Source organism: Amphibalanus amphitrite, unplaced genomic scaffold (assembly GCF_019059575.1).
Source record: "Amphibalanus amphitrite isolate SeventyFive unplaced genomic scaffold, NRLGWU_Aamphi_draft 000435F_arrow, whole genome shotgun sequence".
Lineage (NCBI taxonomy): Eukaryota > Metazoa > Arthropoda > Thecostraca > Balanomorpha > Balanidae > Amphibalanus > Amphibalanus amphitrite.
Window position 1 is genome coordinate 180,415 of NW_024881929.1, and position 7,808 is coordinate 188,222.

The window sequence follows — 7,808 nt, forward strand, 5'->3', positions numbered from 1 at the left end:
GCTGTATAAATTTGCTTCTTGGCCTCGATGGAATCATGAACAGATGCTTATTCCGGTAGTCGGCTGTTCAGCACAACACTCCATAGGCGTAGGAACAGGGTGCTGGGGGGCCACGTCAATTGAAGTTTTGCTGGACCCCCACTTTTCGTGAGGTTCCTACGCCCTAGGGTGCATCAAACGCCCCACTTTTTCGAAAAATTTCTGCAAACACCCTGTCACCGAAATTAATTTGTTACGTATCCTAAATGTATCAACCATGCCAAATTTAAAGAATTTCTGAAGCCATCTAGATTCTAGGGGGTCCGCATCGACCCTAAAGTTAACGAAATTTCATGAATTTGATCATTAATGGCACTTAATTATAAGTTATTTAAAATTATTCTTAGTTCAAAATATCTTTAAGCATCGCTAACAATTGCTAGTGCTATCCTAAAACTGTTCACCAAATCAATCTGAAATGTATCAGACTTCACATCTAAAAGTCTTAACCCTCGCCCGCATTGGTGTTTGGTGTGCGTCTAACGTACAGGGGAGGGGGTCCGTTGGACCCTCTTGCTGTTCGGTCTCTGATCAAGCTAGAGCTTCACTGAATTACTAGCGTGTTTTCCGTAATGGGAAGAAGTCGATGATGTCCATTTTTAAGGTCCTAGGTCATTGGTTGACCTTCCAGGTCAGGTCAATGACCCAAAAGTCGGGAAAATCGGGACCGGTAGGACTTGCTAAATTTAGTTTGTTGTAGGTTTTTTCGGGGTGCTGTATACGAATTTTATATTAGTTTTGATCAAAGATGATGTCTCTATGCATTTAGGCTAGGTGGGGTCAGGTCAGGTCAGATCAACCAGTGGGCGTCCTCATGCCAGCTATCCATAGTAGGCTGTAGGTGTCAACCACTACAGACAGCTTCGAAACATGTTACGAAGGCAACAAAACTACTTCGTAGGTGTTCAATGCCCAAACGCTTCAATGTCCACGCTTACGAGATGAGTAGACAATGCTCCTATCATCAGACGCTACTGTAGTGTCAGTGGGTCTGCTTTTTGAAAGGCCTGCGCTCTCTCCCGCCTTCCTGGGTCATGTTTCTGGTGCAACAACTATATAGCGCCGACCATTCAGCGTTGCATCCGCTCGTCGACGCACGAGGAACGGTCTTTCACAAGGAGATGAAACTCAGATATTCCATTCCGGTGACCTGAGATAATGTCGTTCACGTGGTCGTGACTACTGAAACCGCAAGGTCGTTGACAACGTCGGATGCACTACACCTGTCTGCGAAGGATGAGAGTCCAATAAGAGTTGCGACGCTCCACAGGGACTTGGTGCATGACTCCATCCTGAGGTCGACGAACAATTACCGACGGGAAGAAAGGCTCACTATAGTTGTCGAAGACGTGCTCATCAAATTACATGAAAATTATTTGCGGATTGCTCACAAAATACTCACGAGTCACTCTAAACCAATAATATCGGTGTTAACATTTACATCATTATGAGTTCGTCTAAAAGCAGGTCATGTCGTTGAATCACAGAACCGTAGACTATGCAAGAACCGCTTTAACCGAACAACTTCAGTTAATCATTGGAGCTTAACGAAGCAATTTGTCTTCCCTCCCATCAAAGGTCCTACTTCCTAAATATAGGTAATGTGTATCAGTGGGCTAAGCTGAAACTATTTATAGTTATTATTTTCGTGCTTAATTTCGGCTTATTGAAGAAAACTTGCGATGATCTCAAATACTCTTAGTGATGTCAAAAGACGTCATAGGCCCAAGTTGAATACAGACCAGGCATCAATCCACGAAAACGGGGCACAAAAATAGGATTTCAAGTCCTGAAACAAATTTGGATCATATTTGGCGCTAACTGAGCAGTTCCTGTATCATTACCTATGGGGCATGCATAACGGTAAATGGAGGGGTCACGTGACTGACCTGGACCTCTAACAGTGTCGGTGAAACACCTTCAATTATGGGGGGGGGGCACTGCCGACTTTTGGTCCCATTCTTTCCATGCAACGCCAATAGGGCTTATGTTAACATGCCAAAATCAAAGGGGGCACGGTGCCCCGTTGCCCCCCCCCCCCGTTCGGCCGCCTATGACCTCAGGCGACCTTTACGGAAAAGAAAATCAGAGGAAAAAAGTTGTACAAATTTGAAAGCTTGTGATTTCCTCAGTTTCGTCTCCCTGCGAAACATTCCCCGACTCTGAGAGCGCTGCGAAGCTATACAACATTTTTAGACCATCGAGACTTCGCGTATGACGTCATAGGTCACTGACCTGACCTGATATCGAAATGCAGCAAATGCCGAACGTTCAGGCTTAAGTATCAAAGGTCAGCTAAGCCAAATTAAAGTTCCCTAATCGGACGTGTTTCGACCCATCGCGACAAAAACAGCAGTGGTCGCACCAAGCCCCTCCATCGGGGAAGGTTAAGTGATGAAACATGTTCATAGCTGATGCGGACCCCCTAGATGGCATCCGATATAATTTTAATTTTGCACAGCGTCATTGTGCTACTAGTGGAACAAATTGAATCAACAGACAGATCGATTTGAGGACATCGGGGCGTTTGATGCACCCTAATGCGTGGTTCACACCGGATCCGTAATGACGCCGTAACCGTTACGGACGTAATGAGCTAGAGATTTCTCAAGATTCCCCAAGTATTGTGACTTTTGTAGACGAAGTTGAAATGTGGCAACCAGCCGCCGTAAACTGGCAGCGTCCACCGTACTCGTTACGGAACGTAACAGAAGTTGGGAAAATTGAACTTTTCGGCCCGACCGGCCGCCGTAATGACTTTTATCGACATGTATCTCCAAAACGGTTTGACTGTTTGATGAGCGGTCTTCTTTGGGGAGGGGCTGCATCCTTTCTACCCTGAACTGTGCTATTGATATCACTCATGAGTGCCTGTTACAGCACGTGTCACGTGCGACGAGAGAGGTTCCAAAAGAGCTCGTCATACCATAACTCGGGAACGGCTAAATGGAAACGGTTCAATATTTGTTTGTTGTTTTGGCTGGGTGCACACTACACATCCCGTGACCTTAGGACGATTTCGAATTGCCTCAGCGCGTGCGCACGTGCACACCCCTTTTTCACATCTCGAGATTGGCTGTACCAATCGCGCCCATATTTGGTATGCTGAATGACATCGTGTTTATATGCAAATTGCACAGGTTGACAAAAGCATTGATCTGCACGTGCGCACGTGCGTGCCCCTTTTTCATATCTGGGCCGATCGCGTTCATATTTGGTGTGCTGAATGACACCATGTACATATGAAGATTGAACAGATCGGCAAAGGCATTGGTCTGCACGTGCGCGCGTGCGTACCCCTTTTTGGCATCTTGGGATCGGCTGGGCCGATAGCGCTCATATTAAGTATGCTAAATGACACCAAGTTTATTTGCAGATTGCACAGGTCAGCAAAAGCATTGATCTGCACGTGCGCACGTGCGCACCCCTTTTTCATATCTGGGGATCGGCTGGGCCGAAAGTGCTTATATCAAGTATGCTGAATGATAACATGCTTATATGTAGAATTCACAAATCGGCGAAGGTATTGATCGGCACGTGCGCACGTGCGCACCCCTTTTTCATATCTCGGGATCGGCTGGGCCGATAGCGCTCACATTTGGACTTTGGTATGCTGAATGACACCACGCATATAAAGTATGCAGATTGCAAAGGTCAGCGATACATGCGCACGTGCCCACCCCTTCTCACATGTTGCGATTGATTGGGCTGGTCTGGGTAGCGGGTAGCGGTCTGCTCGTGTGCAAGTGCGGACCTTTCTACTTGAAAAAAATCGTATCAATTCGCCGACTAATTTTTAGGCATTATTTCATGTAGGTATGCCTTCAGTATGTCACAACCTACTTTGTATCTCTTGAGTGACGTGCATAAAATTCATGTTCCGTAATTACATTTCACTCGTTTATTTAAAGATAACATTTCCTTCGTAGGCCTAGCCTAGCCCTAATCATGTAGGTATGTTACAGGTCAAGTTCAAAGTCCACAAAATAAATTCCAATACATAGATTCTCGTGCCACGTCTTTTATGCAGTTCTGAGTCAACTTCGCTGCCCATATTGCCCCTGCTAGACTTGATGCTTGGACGGACACGTTGCACGGCCTCTTCGCAAGCCAATTGAGCAAACTGTACGATGCGTACGTTGATCTTGCCCATGGATAGCAGCGAAAGCGATTCACGAGTGTAGAAAATGAACTTCAGCGTTGACCAGCATAGGCATGTTTTCTTGTTTATGCCAAAACAGAATAAAAGATTCTCTGTGGAGTATCATGCCCACAATTGTAGTTAATTAACAATGATATTCCTCCATACAATTATAAACCGCTATGCAAAAGTGATAGGAATAAATTTAAAAAGAAGAGAGCAAAACCAATTAAAATTCTGACGCACCGATATTAACCCGCGAGTTGCTGGGGGGGGGGGGGCGTTAAACGCCCCCACTTTTTTCGCCGGGCCATAGCATGAAAACGGCGCGCCGCAGGCGCGCCAAATTTTGGGTACCTGTAGGGAATTGATTGAAGTTTATTGTGACAAAGTTTCAAAAAAATCAGTCGGAAAATTTTGGAGATATCGAGGTTTTAGTGACGTCATGATTTCTGAGTTTTCGACCAAAAACGGCATATGTTCAAAAAATCATATAAAATCACAGAATAGACATACAGACATGCCTTAAACGCTATTAGACTGCCAATACCATGATCAATCAAATGGCTATCTTCGATTATTGATTATCGTTTCGCATTTTCCAATATCTTGAACTGAATCTTGGCAATTTCTCGTGACTACTTCACGACCATGATACATGAATTTCTTAAATTGAACTTTTTGAGCCAAACACGTACACATATGATAAAATGAATGTCACCATCGTGTTCTACGCCCCAAATTACCTATAAAACATGTGTCACAGGCTGCGAATATCAGTTTTGATTTTCGGGGATATGTGCCTACCCGGTTGACCTGACCTTGACCCTGACCTATGCTTGACTGACCCCTATATGAAGCTGACACTCTTGTAGGCCTTATAAGATGGATTGTGCACCGTTTTGACAGAGTTTATGGCGAGAGGCGCCCATTGCAAAGTCCTGAAGTCCATGCTACTGAAAGCCCGATTTCAGGTGTTTGACCTGACCTTGACCCGACCTGTGACCTCAAAATTCAACTTTAAAGTACTCATCTGAAGCGTCTCGTCGCGCTCTTTCGTTTGCCGCCTCGTGCGTTTCGCTGCGCCTATTGGTTCTCGAGTTATCGGCTGGGGGCGTTTAACGCCCCCCCCCCCCCCCCAGCAAACGGTGGGTGGCGAAATACCCCAGCAACTGCCGGGTTAAGAAACAGCTCTAATGCGTGGTTCACACCGGATCCGTAATGACCGTTACGTTCCGTAATGAATACGGTGGCGATTAAAAAATATCTCGAAAGTGGAGGGCACAATGCAACGCGCATGCGTAGTTCGATTTTTTGACGCCGTAACGCCGTAATGGTTACGGATTCGGTGTGTACCGGGAATTGCCATCGCTGAGCGTCACCGTTCGAATCAAGTGCGCCAAAGCACTATTTTGTTTATAGGCAAGCGGAAAATAAGCTAAAGCCAAGAGCTGTTTTTAATATCAGAGCGCCAGAATGTAGACTTGTTTTACTCTCTTCCTTTTAATTTGTTAATTTCACTCTGACATAGCGGTCTGCAATTGTATCGAGTCATATCATTGTTAATTAAACGCCGGTGGGCAGAACACTGGACGGAGATTCTTGCACTATTTCTTGCATTACAAGAGGGCATGTCTATGACCGTCAGCGCTGAAGTTTATTTCTTACATTATTTGCTATTCGTGGGTGGTGGGCATACTAGCGGACGCCAGAATCTGTATCGTATACCCTCTCTGCTCGATTGGCTTGCCAAGAGTCAATGTGGATTCAAACGTCTGCAAATATCTACAAGTCCAAGCATCAAATTTAGCAAGTAGCAGGGACAATATGGCCGGTGAACTTTGCTCAGAACTCCATGAAACTCAGAACTCAGAACTCCACATACAAGATACAAAGTAAGCCGTGAGCGTTACACGCTGAGGGCATGCTCACAAGAATAATTATTGGCAGGTTGATTCGAGCTAAGGTAAACGGGTCCGCACGTGCGCACGAGCAGACCGCTGCCCTCGTCGACATTTGGAAGCTCCATAGCTGCTCGGCGATACCTTGGCTTAACCTACCAAAGATGCAATCCCAAGCGATCGGAAAATGTCATTAAAAAGGGTAATCATGCGCACGTGTGCAGACCAATACGCTCGCTGACCTGTGAGGTCTACTAATATGCATGGTGTTATTCAGCATACTTAATATAAGCTCTATCGGCCCAGCCGATCTGCGGTTATGGAAAAAGGGTGCGCACGTGCGCACGTGCTAGCCAATACCCTCGCTTACTACTACAATCTGCAGGGCAACATGGTGTCATTCGGCATACTTAATATGAGCGTTATCGGCCCAGCGGATCCCCAGATATGGAGAAGGGGTACGCACGTGCGCACGTGCAAATCAATGTCTTTGCCAACCCGTGCAAACTGCTTATAAACATGGTGTTATTCAGCATACAAAATATGAGCGCTATCGGCCCAGCGGATCCCCAGATATGGAGAAGGGGTACGCACGTGAGCACGTGCAAATCAATGCCTTTGCCAACCCGTGCAAACTGCTTATAAACATGGTGTTATTCAGCATACAAAATATAAGCGCTATCGGCCCAGCTGATCCACAGATATGAAAAAGGGGTACGCACGTGCGCACGTGCAAATCAAATATGTCTTCGCCAGCCCGTGCAACATGCTTAAAAAGTGTTTTTCACCATACTTAATATGAACGTTATCAGCCCAGCGGATCCCCAGATATGGAAAAGGGGTGCGCACGTGCGCACGTGCAAATCAATGTCTTTGCCAACCCGTGCCATCTGCTTATAAACATGATGTAATTCAGCATGCAAAATATGAGCGCTATCGGCCCAGCCGATCCACAGATATAAAAGGGGTACGCACGTGCGCACGTGCAAATCAATGTCTTTGCCAGCCCGTGCAACATGCTTAAAAACATAGTGCTTTTCACTCTACTTAATATGAGCGTCATCGGACCAGCCGATCCCCACATACTAAAAAGGGGTACGCACGTGCGCACGTGCATACTAATGTCTTTGCCAACCTGTGCAATATTCATATTTACATGGTGTCCTCTAGCATACAAAATATGAGCGCTATCGGCCCAGCAGATCCCGAGATATTAAAAAGGTGTGTGCACGTGCGCACGCGCTGAAGGAATTCAAAACCGTTCAAAGGTCACCGGATGTGTAGTGTGCACCCAGCCAAAACAACAAACAAATTTTGAGCTGTATCGCTTCAGCCGTTCCCGAGTTATGGAATGACGAGCACTTCTGGAACCTCTCACGTCGCACGTGGCACGCGCTGTAATAGGCACTCACGAGTTTTATGGATAGCACAGTTCCATGAAGAAAGGATACATCCCCTCTCCAAAGAAGACCGCTCATCAAACAGTCAAACCGTTTTGGAGATACATGTCAACAAAAGTCATTACGGCGGCCGGTCGGGCCGAAAAGTTCAATTTTCCCAACTTCTGTTACGTTCCGTAACGAGTACGGTGGACGCTGCCAGTTTACGGCGGCTGGTTGCCACATTTCAACTTCGTCTAGAAAAGTCGCAATGCTTGGGGAATCTTGAGAAATGTCTAGCTCATTACGGCCGTAACGGTTACGGCGTCATTACGGATCCGGTGTGAA